This window comes from Protopterus annectens, chromosome 13.part0 (assembly GCF_019279795.1).
Source record: "Protopterus annectens isolate FY-2018-M chromosome 13.part0, PAN1.0, whole genome shotgun sequence".
Taxonomy (NCBI): Eukaryota; Metazoa; Chordata; order Ceratodontiformes; family Protopteridae; genus Protopterus; species Protopterus annectens.
Genome location: NC_056747.1, coordinates 680,182,987 through 680,197,271, shown reverse-complemented (window position 1 = coordinate 680,197,271; position 14,285 = coordinate 680,182,987).

The window sequence follows — 14,285 nt, the reverse complement described above, 5'->3', positions numbered from 1 at the left end:
CAAGTTTTCATTAGTTCTTAAAAAAGTCTTGATTGTACTGAGAAACAGTAGTTGTGATAGCAGTACAAGAATTTTTGTCTATACAATCCCTTAAAATGAAAATTGCAAATAGAAAATGGAGTAACCATTTAATATAATTAGAGATTAGGACAGCTTTTAGATACTCGCGTGTTATGATACTTTGATATATACTTGTGTGTACTGAAGCACATTAAAATGAGCAATGAAGTATATTAAAACTAATAGTGCTAAAAAGCAACATTAGAAATCTAGAATTAGATTACTCAGGATCTTGAAATCATGTTTACCTTTAGCTTTCATGAAGGTGGTCTTTTAATTTCCTTCTGAAGTGTTCAACAGTGTTTCTTATATTCTGGGGTAAAATATTCAAACTTGCTGGAATGATCTTGAAAAATGTTTTTCACCTTTAGCCACGCTAAAAGGGAAGTGAATAAAGGTACCTGGTTCCTTAGTGAATATGATGTCTGTTATTCACCAGAGGAGGGCTGTAATTATTATTAAGAAGACTAAATGTTAGTGAATTTAGCAGAACTGTAGCTTTAGCTGTTATCAGCAACTAATTAGCTTTATCAGATTACAGTAATATTTAAGATGACTGTTAGTGAGATAACCTTTGAACCAGCTGATAACTTTGTCTAATAATCTATAGTTGGCTAACTTTTTTCATAAGATGAGATTCACTATTTCAAATGCTCACTTTAAAACCATGTTAAATAAAAACAGTATATATGAATGAACATATAGCATAGGTTCATAGGTTCATACTAGGCTATCTGCCCAAGGGCATTTATAAGCCTAGCCTATAGTTATGTGGCTTTCGCCACCCCTTTAGTTTGAATAAAAACTATGCCTATCATTTTTCTGTGCCTCTGTCAAGCAGTGACACTGAAGTAATCCCTGGGGTATATCTGCGATCTCCCATCCATTGGTCAAGATTCCTCTTGAACAAGGCCAGCGAGGTGCTCTGCCTCACATGTACCAGGATTTTGTTCCACAGCATAGGGAGTCTCTGGGTGATGAATCTGTCCCTCCAGCACGTTCTATTTATAACCGTGTCAAGGTTTAAGTCTCCAGCCCTTGTGGTTCTGAGGGATCTAGATTTTTTGAGGTGAAGCATATTCATCAAATCTGGGTTTGACATGGCCTTATATGTCAGGCACAGGTCACCTCTGAGAAAGCGGTATGAGACTGAATAGAGCTGGAGTTCTTTCAGTCGGGCAGCATAAGACATATTTTTGAGACCCTTTATCCTTTTGGTGAGGAACTTTTGGGGCCTTTCAAGCTGCAGCAGGTGTCTGGTCAGATACATTCCGAACGGGGCATTGTACTCAATCATAGTCTAATGAGTGATGAGTACAGGGGGACGATGACCTCCCTTGATCTAGATGTGAATCCCTTCATGATCAGGTGGGCGATATAGAAGGTTTTCCTAACTACTTTAGCAACATGAGTGTCAAGCGAAGGCTACTGTCAACTTGGGTCCCCAGATCCCTGATGACTTTTCTGTGCTCAGTGGATTGCCACCTATATGGTAGCTAGGGGTAACCTTGTTTTTCCCAAAGGGTATGACTATGCATTTGTTGGCGTTTAACTTCAGGCCATGGCTCTGGCACCAGTTATCCGTTTCTGTGAGGCCCTTCTGGAGGATATCTGTGTCAGATGTGTTTTCGACTATGGCGCCCAGTTTGCAGTCATCTGCAAACTTTGTCAGCCATAACCCTCCTGTGTTTGCTTGTACTTCAGAAAAGTAGATGCCGAACAAGAGTGGACCCAGGACTGAGCCCTGTGGGACACCACTTGTGACAGGCTTTGAGTCTGACATGGCTCCAGCAACTCTGACCCTGTGGGTTCTGTCACTTAGCCAGTTTGCAACCCATCTTGTGATGTATGGGTTTACATTCAAGCTGATGAGTTTTTCGATGATACCTGAGTGGAGTATTGTGTCGAAGGCCTTTGCCAGGTCGAGGTAGGCTGTATGGACTGCCTTTCCTCATCAATGGCCTTGGTGACTGTCTCGAAAAAGTCAACCAAGTTTAAGAGGCAGGATCTGCCTTTGACAAAGCCAAACTGGGTTGGATCCAAAGTCTGCAAGTTCCCTATGTCTTTATTTATGAGTTCCATTATGATCCTCTCCATGGCTTTGCAGATAAGGCTTGTCAAGCTAATGGGGCGGTAATTTCCAGGGTCTGTGGAGGCACCGCCCTTATGAAGTGGGACCACAGTCGCCGTGCGCCACTCCTTGGGTACGTATCCTGAGGTGAGGCTAAGATTAAACAGCTGTCCTAACTGTGGGTTTAATTCCTCGTTGAGTTCATGAAGCACACAGCCGGGGACACCATCTGGTCCCATGGATGCTGTGTTTTTTGCCTTAGTGAGGGCAGTTCTCACCTGGGCGTTGGAGATGTTTGGGGGCTACAATCCTCTGGAATAGATATCTCTCCTTTTGGGCGGGGGGAGAAGTTTGCACTGAACCTGTCAGCCAGTATGTTAGCAATGTGTGTAGGTTCAGTAATTTTCACATCATTTTGAACTAATTCTGAGCATAACTGGGAGTTTCCTCCTAGGTTTCTAACATAGCTAAAGAAGGCCTTATGATTGTCTTTAGAGTCCTTGGTGATTTTTCTCTCAAAATTTGCCTTGGATGATTTTATGAGAGCTCTTAGTTTTTTACTTATAATGATCAAAGGTGTCTTACCTTTCAAGGATTTTGCTCCATCTTGTAGTAGCTTCCTCCTTTTGTTGTAGAGCTTGTTTATGGCTGGGGTCCACCAGACTGGATGCTTGCCTTTGGTACAGAGAGTCTTAGTTTTGTTTGGGATTGCCTGATCCATGCAGTCCTGTAGGTGCTGGTAGAAGGCATTTGTAAGTGATTCAGCGGTTTGAGTAATGTCTACCACTGGCTTGGGGGCCTTAAAGGAGACCACACTAGTTTTAGAAGTGTGAAATCGGCTTTTGAGAAGTTTTTCACTGTGGTCTTTTTGTTTCAGGTGGGGCGGGATGAGGACCTCCAGCGAGATTAGTTTATGATCTGATCTCACCAGTGAGGGTATACTTCGGTGTTGAACATTTTGATCCCATGTTCGTGATGATGAGATCAAGTATGTTTTCTCCTCTTGTGGGGATGGTGACTAGTTGTTCCATGGCATTTGAGTTTATGAACTCCAGGAATCTTTGGGTTAGAGTGTTCGGGCTTGAGTAGTGTTCCCAGTCTATATTAGGGTAGTTGAAGTCACCTAGTATGATGGTGTTTGGAGATACATTTATCCCCTCCAATGTTTTCAGGAAGGCCATGTGAGGTTCCTGAGTTTGAGAGGGTGGCCTGTAACATGCTACAAATTGCAGAGCAGTCTTGCCTATGGTTAATTGCACCTGGATGGTCTCCGATGCATCGTGCGTTGCCACCAACCTTGAAGTGTGGGTGTCCTTTATGAATATGGACACCCCCCCTCCTTTCTTGGTGTTGTCCGGATTTTGGGGCCGGCATGATATGAGGTGAAACCTGTTAGTGCTGGGGTGCTCTCAGGAGCCTTGAACCAGGTTTCTGTCACAGCACAGACATCGATGTTCTCCATATTGAGAAGGGCCTCAGGTGCGTGCATCTTGAGATTGAGACTTCTGGCATTGAGCAGCATTACCCTTAGTTTTTTTCCTTTTTGGTGTTCTAGGGTGGTAGGTTTAGAATTTGAGCCTTGCCTAAAAAAGGCACTATGGGGTGGCAAGAGCCTTTGCCAATATCCGGAAGCCCAGGGGTGACAGGTGCAAGCTGTCCCTTGCGAAGCAGCGTGGCTTGTCCAGCATGTCATCCCAGGCAGACAGACATTGGATCCCCTTTGAATGACACCAGAATTTAAGCCAATTATTAAAGCTGATCATCTTATCACTGTATTGTGGCATCATTCTAGGTGAAGGTAGGACACTGCTCAAGGTCAGGGTCATACCTGCCTGGGCTACATAATCAGAGAGCTCCTCGATGTCCCTTTTCATGTAGTCCAAGGAGGTACGTCTCAGGTCGTTGACACCAGCGTGGACAATGACTGAGTCGTACTTGTACCTGCTGTTGAGAGACCTGAGTGCTTGCGTTATGTGGCGGATTCTAGCGCCCGACAGGCAGCTTACTGTGACCTTCTCCTTACTCAGTCTGGTGAGCGGGACGTCAGTGTGTCTGACTATGGAATCACCAATGACAAGTGTGTCTGGCATTTTGTTTGGCCTTAAGGGCAGTGACTGTTTGACACTCTGACTGTGTGGTCTATGTGTTGGGTCGTGAGGTGGTAGTTGTTTGGGTGTCTGCTTTGGTGGCCTCTGCTGTTTTGGTAAATTTTTGAACAGAGCCTCCGAGTATGTCTTTGTGTGAGTATGTGTATGATTTGAAGTTGTGATGGTACCATGTGTGACTGGGTATGTATTGTGTGTGGTTACCTTCTCCTCCTGTCTGGTCTTGCCAGTCCTATGTTGAGAGAGCTCAGCCTCCAGTTTGGCCGTATAGTTGCATCTCTCGCATGTATTTGTGTTTTGTGGGAGAAGGAGAGGATTGTCTGTGTACATGAGGCAATTGTAACATTGCCTCAGTATTCCCAGGTTCACCAGTTGAGCTGGAGAGGACACTAGCAACTGATCCCTCGACATACTAGAAGTAGTAGATAAAGAGACTTTCAAAGGACTCCGGGGGAAGTGGGTTTTAGGCTGGTGGGGTACTATCTATAATAAGAGTGCTTTATCAAGGTGCAAGTACTGTAGGAGTAAGTGCTAGGCTTTACAGATAGAGAATAGTCTACTTGGGAATCAAGTAGAGATGAACTTTTCAGTTATAGGATAAGCTGGTTTGATCAGCAGTACAGCTCGAGGAAGGTAGTTCTAAGGGAAAATTTGAAGAGTGGAATTTAGATGTCCCGAATAGTTTAACCGCCGCTGCTCTTGTGTGCAACAGTGGCAACTCCGCGCTAACGCGCGTTTAGCGTGTTTTATAGCAGGGGGCTGAAGGGAGCTAGGAATTGGCCCAAAACGACCAATGGACTACTAGTTTCTGGCTGAAACTTCACCAAATCAGACAAAAAGGCCGCTCAGTGCTTCCCACTCCCACTGGTAAGCAAAGAAACTTCCCTCCTTCCTAATAAGGCAATGGATCAGTAACAGGAACTAAAAACAAAGCCCAGGGATCAGCAACTCTGAAACTGGACTACTCTAGTTCAGTAAGGCGGGAAAACAAGAGATTTTTTGTTTTATTACAGAGATAAGGAAAAAAACAGACAGTAAATGCTATAAATGCTGTAAATCGGCTAGCGCACTTTAGTGTGTAGCCTACAGAAACAATTTGCAACAATTAGTAACTTAAAGTGCAATAAACAGTGTAAAATGCAGAAATCACTTAAAGTAGCTAGGGTATTTTAGGAACTAGCAATAACTATATTTGGTATGAAATCCATGCTGCTTGAGTTAACGAATAGTCTAAATATTAGTACACTTGACAATTTGGAAAAAAAAAATTCCAACAGTTTGACCAGTGGGTAGATGTGAGTAATTAGTCTGTTGTCAGTAGCTGATACTGGGAAGGGTATTTTAGGAACTAGCACGATCAAGCAACATTTGAAGTTAAAAGGGACAACACCTGAAGTTGTGAAAAACATGTATGTCAGCTGTTTGGCTGTAACTGAACTTCCTAATTTTACTATAGATGGATGCAGCATGTGATCTATAATAGAGTAGTTGACTCAGAGATGCGGTTTTCTATAAATTGACTAAAACTAATACAAGGTAGCTACTTTTTGCATTTATGATTACATTGAACAGCATTATGGCAGTAAGGAAAAGTAGATGTAGCATTTTGAAATACAAGTTCCAAAACAGCTTATAGCTGTGAAAGAACAGTTGTGTAAAATCTTACCACACCCATAGATGTCCTTCTCTTCCATGATACAGTATTCATCACCTTTGGGTTAGCCACCACCTTGCAACCCGAACGTCCAGCCACTATACAAAAGCTTTACTCACTGCAAGGTACATGGGATGTCTGACATTGGTCACAGGGAGCCCGGGCCATAAAAGTGATGTCTGCACTTACCTTCCTCAGAACTGGATGCTCCAGTTGGACCCCAGCCCTAGGATAGCTGCACAAGTCCTGAGTCATCCAGCAATGCCTAATCAGGGGTTAGGAGGGTAGGACAGAATACTGCAACATGGAAGAGGACGACATATATTGTTATGGAAAGATTTTACACAACTATTCTATGTCCTTATATCCTCATGTTGCAGTATTCATCACCTTTGGGTGAGTGCCATAGCTCAAAGGGAAGGAGATGAGGGTGGTTTGGAACTATTCTCCAAAACTCCATGCAGGATTGCCCTAGCAAAACATGCTCTAGATCTGGAGATGTAGCCCAGTTTGTAGTGTTTGGTGAAGGTGTGGACAAATGTCCAAGTAGCTGCTTCTAGAATAGAAGCAGTGCCCAGCCCTTTGAAGAAGGGTCCACATAAGGCCATGGCTCTCGTCTAATGGGCTTTAATCTTATTGTCCAGGTGCTTGCCATGATAGGTGTAACAGAAGGAGATGGCTTTGGATATCCAGGTAGAAATAGTCTGCTTTGTCCCCGCTTTCCCCAGAGCCCTAGGGTGAAAGGAGACAAATAGTTGCTCTGATCCCCTAAGGGATTTAGTCTTGTCTAGGTAGAATCTAAGTTGTTTGTGAACATCTAGGGAATGCAGGACTCTCTCACTGTCACTCTGAGGTTGTGGAAAAAATGTGGGGAGGTGGATACATTGGTTAAGGGACAACTCATTGACCACTTTGGGCATGAAGGACGGGTTAGTACACAGGGTTACCCTATTCTTGTGGAAGATTAAAAAGGATGGGGTGACCATAAGGGCCTAGAGCTCTGACACTCTCCTGTCCGATGTCAGGGCCACCAAAAGCACCATTTTCCAAGTACAGTATTTTAGAGAAGCTGTAGCTCTGGCTCAAATGGAGCAACAATAAGTTTCTCTAACACATAATTCAGGTCCCAGGGTGGTGGAAATGGCTTCCTGGGGGGGGGGGGGGGGCCTGAGATGTAGTACTCCTTTCAGGAATAACTTCACTTGGAGTCCGGAAGCCAGTGGAGGGTCAAGAGGCAGACAAGCTGAAATAACAGCAAGGTGGGCCTTAACAGAAGACTATGCCAACCCTGCCTGCAGCAGTTCCAGATAGGACAGCACTAAGGGGACTTCTCCTTGAAAGGGGTCTAGCTGTCTTTTAAGACATGAAATAGAGAACCTTTTCCATTTGGACAGATAGGATCTCCTAGTATTGGGTTTCCCGGCCATCTGCAGGACATTGAGCACATCCTCTGTGATCAAAACCATATCACCCACAGGGTTAGGTTCAGAGATTCCAAGTGAGAATGGATTAGGGATCCCTTGTCCTGAGTGATTAGGTCCACTCTGTGAAGTAACTTGTGATGATTGCCCCTGGCTAAATGTAGAAGAAGGGGGAACCAATGCTGTCTTGGTCAAAAGGGAGCTACTAGCAAGACTTTTGGTTTGTCCTGCTGAATTTTCAGTAGGACTTTTTGTAAGAGTGGGAAGGGGGGAATGAGTTGAGAAACATTCCCTTCCGTGAGCTGGAGAAGGCATCCATCACCCTCCCTAGAGGGCTGGGTGCCTTGGTGCAAAACTGAGGAAGCTGTCTGTTCAGAGGGGAGGCAAACAGATCTATTTGTAGCATACCTCACCTGTGGACTATGTCCAGAAACACATCCCTGCTTAGCATCCATTCATGAGATGGTGACATAGACCTGCTCAAGGTGTCTGCCTGAGTGTTGTGAGCTGAGGGAATGTAGACTACTTGCAGGGTGACTCCATGCCTGACTGCCAATTCCCAGGCCTGGAATGCAAGTCTGTATAGCCAGTAAGATCTTGTTCCCCCTGTTTGTTCACAAACCAGAGAACAGTAGTGTTGTCTGTAAACAACTTCAGGGGTCCTTGCTTCAGATTGTTTTGGCAGGCCCTCATCTCTTAGATGTTGATGTGTTCCCTTTTGAAGTGGCTTGTCTGTGCATCTTGCACCTTCAAGCTGCCCATAGTAGCCCCCCAACCCAGGTCTGAAGCATCTGTGTACATTTCCTGGACCGGAGTGAGGGGTTGTAAGGGCAGTCTTGGGTTGAGGAAGACTTGATCCATCCACCAAGGATCTCCTTCCTTAGGCATGGAAGGAAGGGAATGGTCCGAGAGATGGGAGTGTTGGTTCCACGTGGATCTCAGGTGCCACTGAAGTTTCCTCACATAGAGTCCTGTGAGTGGTAACATAGGGATACGTAGGGGCCAAATGTCCCAGGAGTCTGAGATATACTCTTGCTGTCATAGCAGGGGTGTTGAGAACAGATAGTAGGTATTCATTCAGGCTTTCCACCTTTTGGGATGGGAAGAATGCCTTCATGACATCAGCCCTGATTCTGCAGCCCAGGAAAACTTGGTCATGGGAGGGGTTTAGGTTGGATTTGGGGAAACTGATAGTGAACCCCAGGGAATGCAGAAAGTACAGTTGTGTACACTGTTGCAGTCCTAACATATGGGTTATCAGGCTCCCGGTAGCCCTCAGCCGGCCTGAATACCAGAGTCCTTCATATATGACGTTGGCTGTCGTCGATTGTAAAACTGATGTCAGAATGTCACGTATAAAAAGGGAGGCAGGCCATTTCCTCAGTTTTTCTTGCCTTAACTGTCAGGAGCCCCCAAAAGAAGGCTAACCCAGGAAGGAAACACCCTGGAACCATGCCATCCAAAAAATAAAAATAAGTAGTCTGTGCCTTAGGAAAAGAGGGGGAATGGAGGGTGGGAAACCAGGACTGCAACAGTGAATACACTCGAACATCTACATTTATGGTAAGTGTACACAACTGTACTATGTTCTTCATGTTTCACTGTTGCAGTCCTCACATATGGGTCGATTCCCAAAGCCCAGGACAAAGACAAAGGGTGGAGGAAGGATCACAGATTAAGGGTTGGTAAGAAGGTCCTGCAAAACTGCAGAGGCAAAACCAGCCCTGGATTTAGAAAACAAAGGTAGACTGTAATGCCTTGTGAAAGCATGGACAGAAGACCAAGTAGCTGCTTCCAGAATGTCCTTAGTAGGCACCTCTCAGAAAAGCTGCAGAGGTAGAGGCTGCTCTAGTAGAGTGGATCCTAATACCCTGAGGGGGAACCTTCCCATGCTGCAGGTAACAAATATGTATACAATGAGCAATCCATTTGGAGATGGTTTGTTTTGAAATCCCTTTACCTTGAGCGCCAGGGCAAAACTAACCAATAACTGTTCAGATTTTCGAAAGGATTTAGTCTTGTTTAAATAAAATCTCAGCTGTCTGTGCACATCAAGGGAGTGCATAATCCTTTCCCCTTTATTCTGGGGATTATTGAAAAAGGTAGGCAGGTGAATAGACTGGTTAAGGGTCAGACTGGAAACCACCATGGGCATAAAGGAGAGGTTAGTTCTTAGAGAAACCTGATCGGAATGAAAAGTGAAAGCTTCTACTGCCATTAAGGCTTGTAGCTCCGAAACTCTTCTGACTGAAGTAATAGCCAAAAGAAAAGCAGTCTTCCAGGAGAGAAATCTCAAATCTGCAGAGGCAGCTGGCTCAAAGGGAGGTACAGTAAGCTTTTCCAGGACAAAATTTAGATCCCAAGCAGGAGTAGGAGCTCTTCTGGGAGGTCTAAGATTGTTAGCTCCTCTCAGGAACTGCTTCATTAAGGGGTGAGAAAAATGGGTTGCTCAAAAGAGCAATTAGCAGAAATTGGTGAAGCATGAATTTTGATTAAAGAAAAGGAAAGTCCACCATTAAGCATTCCTGCTAGGTAATCAAGAATGAGGGAAATAGAAGGATGAGAAGAGTCTTCTCCTTTAGACTCCATCAAGAGCAAAATCTCTTCAATTTATCTGCATAGGATTTTCTGGTGCTAGTCCTCCTGGCCTCATGAAGAACATCCACCACCTGTTGGGAAAGATTTAAAGAAGTAACCAGGCAGTTAAATGCAGAGTTTGAAGATGAGGATGAAGAAACTTTCCCCCTTCCTGAACCAACAGATCTGGTACCAGGGGAAGATGCCAAGGCTGAGCCTGGAAAAGGCTGCGAAGAAGGGGATACCAATGTTGCCTGGGCCAATTTGGTGCTACAAGAATAGCCTTGGGTTTTTCATCCCTTATCTTTATCATCACTCTAGGAAGAAGAGACAGAGGAGGGAATGCATAAATTGAGAGTTCTGTCCATGGGAAGGACAGTGCGTCCACTCTCCAAGCTTTGTTGTGAAACTCCCTGGTGCAGAAGGTTGGAAGGAGGTGACTGGTGTGACAGGAGAAAAGATCCAGTTGTGGGGTGCCCCAATGCTGAGTGATGCGATGGAAAATGACTTTGTTCAGTTGCCACTCGTGAGGATCCAGAACATGCCTGCTCAACTGATCCGGCAAGGAATTTAGCCTCCCTGGAAGATACTGGGCTATTCAATGTATGCCCATGGAAGCTGCTAATGACCATAGTCTCATGCTTTGTCTGCACAAGGGATAAGAGTGAGATCCCCCCTGCTTGTTGATGTACCACATGACTGTGGTATTGTCTGTCCTGATCAGCAGAGTCCCAGGGTAGAGTAGGCCCTTGAAAGCCAGCAAGGCCTGCTGCACTGCCATCAATTCCTTTAAGTTTATGTGCAGGTGAATCTGCTGGCTGCTCCAAGTCCCCTGTATGCCCCTGCCTTCCAGATGAGCCCCCCCATGCATAATCTGAGGAGTATGTGGTGAGAGTCTGGCTGGCAGGTGGTGGGCAAACAGGCAGACCCTTGTTCTGAGAACAGGCTGTCCACCCACCAGAGGAACTCCATTTGTAGACAAGGAATTAAGGGAAGAATCAAGTCTAAGTCCTGTGTGAGTAGACACCAAAGATTTTTGAGGTACCATTGAAGTTTTCTCATATGCAGCCTTGCATATGGGATCATCAGAATACATGAAAGCATGAACCCCAGTGCTTGCAGGAATTGCCTTGCAAAGAGCGGGGTCATGCTTGCCAAATAATTGAAGTAAACCGAAAGATCTTCTTGCTTCTCTTGAGGGAGGAATACCATCTGGGTGGCTGTATTCAGACTCGCTCCCATGAAAACAATCTCCCTTGTTGGAACCAACTTTGACTTCTTTTCGTTGAGAGTGTAACTCAAATAGGTGAGAATGTTCTTCCCAAAGTCCAAATCCTTTTCTAGTTGTTCTGGGGAGTTTGCTTGAATGAGAGAGTCATCCAGATAAGGATAAATTTGGATGCTTCTCTGCCTACAAAAAGCAATGGCCTGAGCCAGGCACTTTGTAAAAACTCTGGGAGCAATAGATAAGCCAAAGGGCAGTGCAGAGAATTGAAAGTGTTGCTCCCCAGCCCTAAAGCGAAGGAACTGCCTGCAACTTTCCCTTATTGGAATGTGCAGATAAGCCTCCTGGAGATCCAAAGTTACCAGCCATGAATCATTGCCCAGCATGGGTAGCAGCTGTTGAAGAGTGAGCATCTTGAACTTGGGAATCACCAGAAAAGTGTTGAGAATAGAACGATCCAGAATAGGGCGCCAGGTGCCCCCTTTTTTGGGTACCAGAAAAAGTCTTGAATAAAAACCTAGGCCTGCCTGATTTGCAGGAACTGGCTCTATAGCCCCCATGGTCTGTAGATAAGAAATGTGACTTTCTACTTCTGTCTTGAGAATTCTGGGTATGTCTGGGTACCCTTTCAGAACAGGGAAGGTGTGAAAATAAAACTTGTAACCTTGGTTTACAATACTGAGCACTCATTTGTTGTCTGTGATGGTAGACCATACGTCTGCGTACCTGGATAACCTTCCCCCCCAAAGGAAACCCAGGGCCTGCAGAGGTAGGCACATGAAGGCCGGAGTCATTGAGAATGCTTGCCTTGGGAAGCTGGCTTAGAACTCCCCAATTTAGCCAAAGGAGAATGCTATTGTTTAGCCCTTTGAGGGGCAGAAGCCTGTCCTCTGGAATATCTGAAACCCCTAGGCCTAGAGCGACCCTGCTTGCCAGGATCAGGGAAAGACCAATTCCTGGAAGGGTAATGCCTACTGAACCAAGGAGGCTGAACCTGCAGGAAATCTTTTACAGCTTGCATAGATTTCACCTTATCCTCCAACTTCTTCAGTTCCTCCTCAGCCTTATTACCAAAAAGATTGTCCTTGTGGAAAGGAACATCCAGCAATATAGATTTAACAGGTTCAGAAAGAGGCTGCTCCCTGAGCCAGGCATGCCTTCTAATAACGGAACCAGTGGCTGCTGCTCTGCAAGAAGCCTCCAAAGTGTCAAAACCACAATGTAATGAATGCTTATTAACCAGAGTGGCAGAATTCAGTAAGTCTTGTAAATCTTTGTTCTCCGACATGGAAGGAATATCCCCAAGTTTAGTCTTAATAGTCTCCAAAGTATGTTGCTGATACTTAAGCATGTGAAAAAGGCAATTCACAGATCTAATGGCAAGGGTTGCAGAGGTATAGACTTTTTTACCCCACCTGTCCAAAGCCCTAGACTCTTTATCAGAAGGAATAGGGTTTTTAGCAATAGTAGCCTTACCATTGGGGCCTTGAGAAATAATCTCAGGATAGGCAGTAGGGTTTTTAAAAAGGAATTGGTGAGAATCAGGAACCCTATAATACCTATCAGGTTTTCTGGGGGCAGGAGGGACAGAATTAGGAGTTAAAGAATTTTCCGTGAAGACATCATTCACAACTTCCAAAACTGGAAGCATTGCCAGAGGCTTATGCTGTGGCAAATCCAAAATTCCCCGATTCTCTTCTTAGACTGGGGAAAATCCTGACATTTCCATTTAAAGTGCTCCCTAAGAGTATGCAAAGTATCCCCAAAGGAAAAATCTTCTGGAGGGGAGGCAGAAGGGATACAGTCCTCAGCATCAGAATCCTAAAATCCAGAAAAAAGTTGAGAATTTCCTTCTTCACCAGCAGAAACATTGGAAACCTCAGAAGCTGAGATGGACAAAATATCAGGAGACAATTCCCTAGCCCTCTTAGAAGGGGGAGGATGAGAGCCCCTAATCAGTGAAAGAAGATCACCAGCCATCTTTATCAACTGGGACTGAGGCATAGGAGGGGAGGCCGATGCCTGCCTGTGCGAAGGTTTGCGGCTGGAAGGTTTGCTAGCAATCCAGAGGGACTCGGGAGGCCTAGCAACTGCAGAAGTATGGCCTAAGGTAGTCAGTCTGGATCTGGTCTCATGTCGAAAAGAAAAGGTGTCAGAAGCCGGTGCCTGCATAGCGGCTCCGGACCCATCTGAAACGGCGACAGCTGCGGGGGGTCTGAAGACAAAATAGAAGACTGTGGCATGGAGGTCTCAGTAAAGGTCTCGGCAGAGGCCTGCAGCTGAAAATCTGCGAACTGCAGGGGCTGCAAAAGCACCTCACTGACTACTGCTGGGCTGACGGCCAATTTCACCAGTGCGTTGTCAGCAGATTTAACCCTAGGCCTGTTGCGGTCCTTGTCTTTGCGTTTCCTAAGTATATCTGAAGCTGGGAGACCAAAAGATGCCATATGAAAGAACTTAGGCCAGACTCCAAAATGTTTATACAAAATCTTAGCTCTACGGTGTATGGTACGCGGGTTAAAGGAGGCACAGAGATCGCAATTAGGAACGTTGTGCTCAAGGCCCAAACAAGTTACACAATAGGAATGAAAATCATGGTGCGGAATCTGTTTTCCACAGGCAAGACAGTTATTAACTATCTGACATTCGTTAAAGCAAGAAAAGAGTATCCCCAATGGGGTACTTATCTGAAGGCATCTTCAAGTTGGTAGTAACCAGCTAACCGGCACTAGTGCGAATTGCATTTGCTTCAGGCTCCGCGGCAAGAAATACTGAGGAAATGGCATTGGCTGCCTCCCTTTATACCAGACGTTTTGAGATCAGTTTTACAACCGTTGGCAGCCGTCATATACCAAGGACTCTAGTATTCGGGATGGCTGAGGGCTACCGGGAGCCGGATAAGCCATATGTTAGGACTGCAACAGTGAAACATGAAGATCATCAGCAATGATTGTCTGGAGATGGTTCTTTAGAGAACCGTAGCAATCTGCATGGATCAGAAGGTCATCTAGGTATGGGTAAATCTGTATCCCTTGGACCCTGCAATAGGCTACGACTGGAGCCAGACACTTGGTGAATACTGTTGGAGCAGTAGATAGTCCAAAGGGTAAAGCAGAGAATTCAAAATGTGAATAATCCACAGAGAAGAAGCGTAAGTATCTCTTGTATTTGG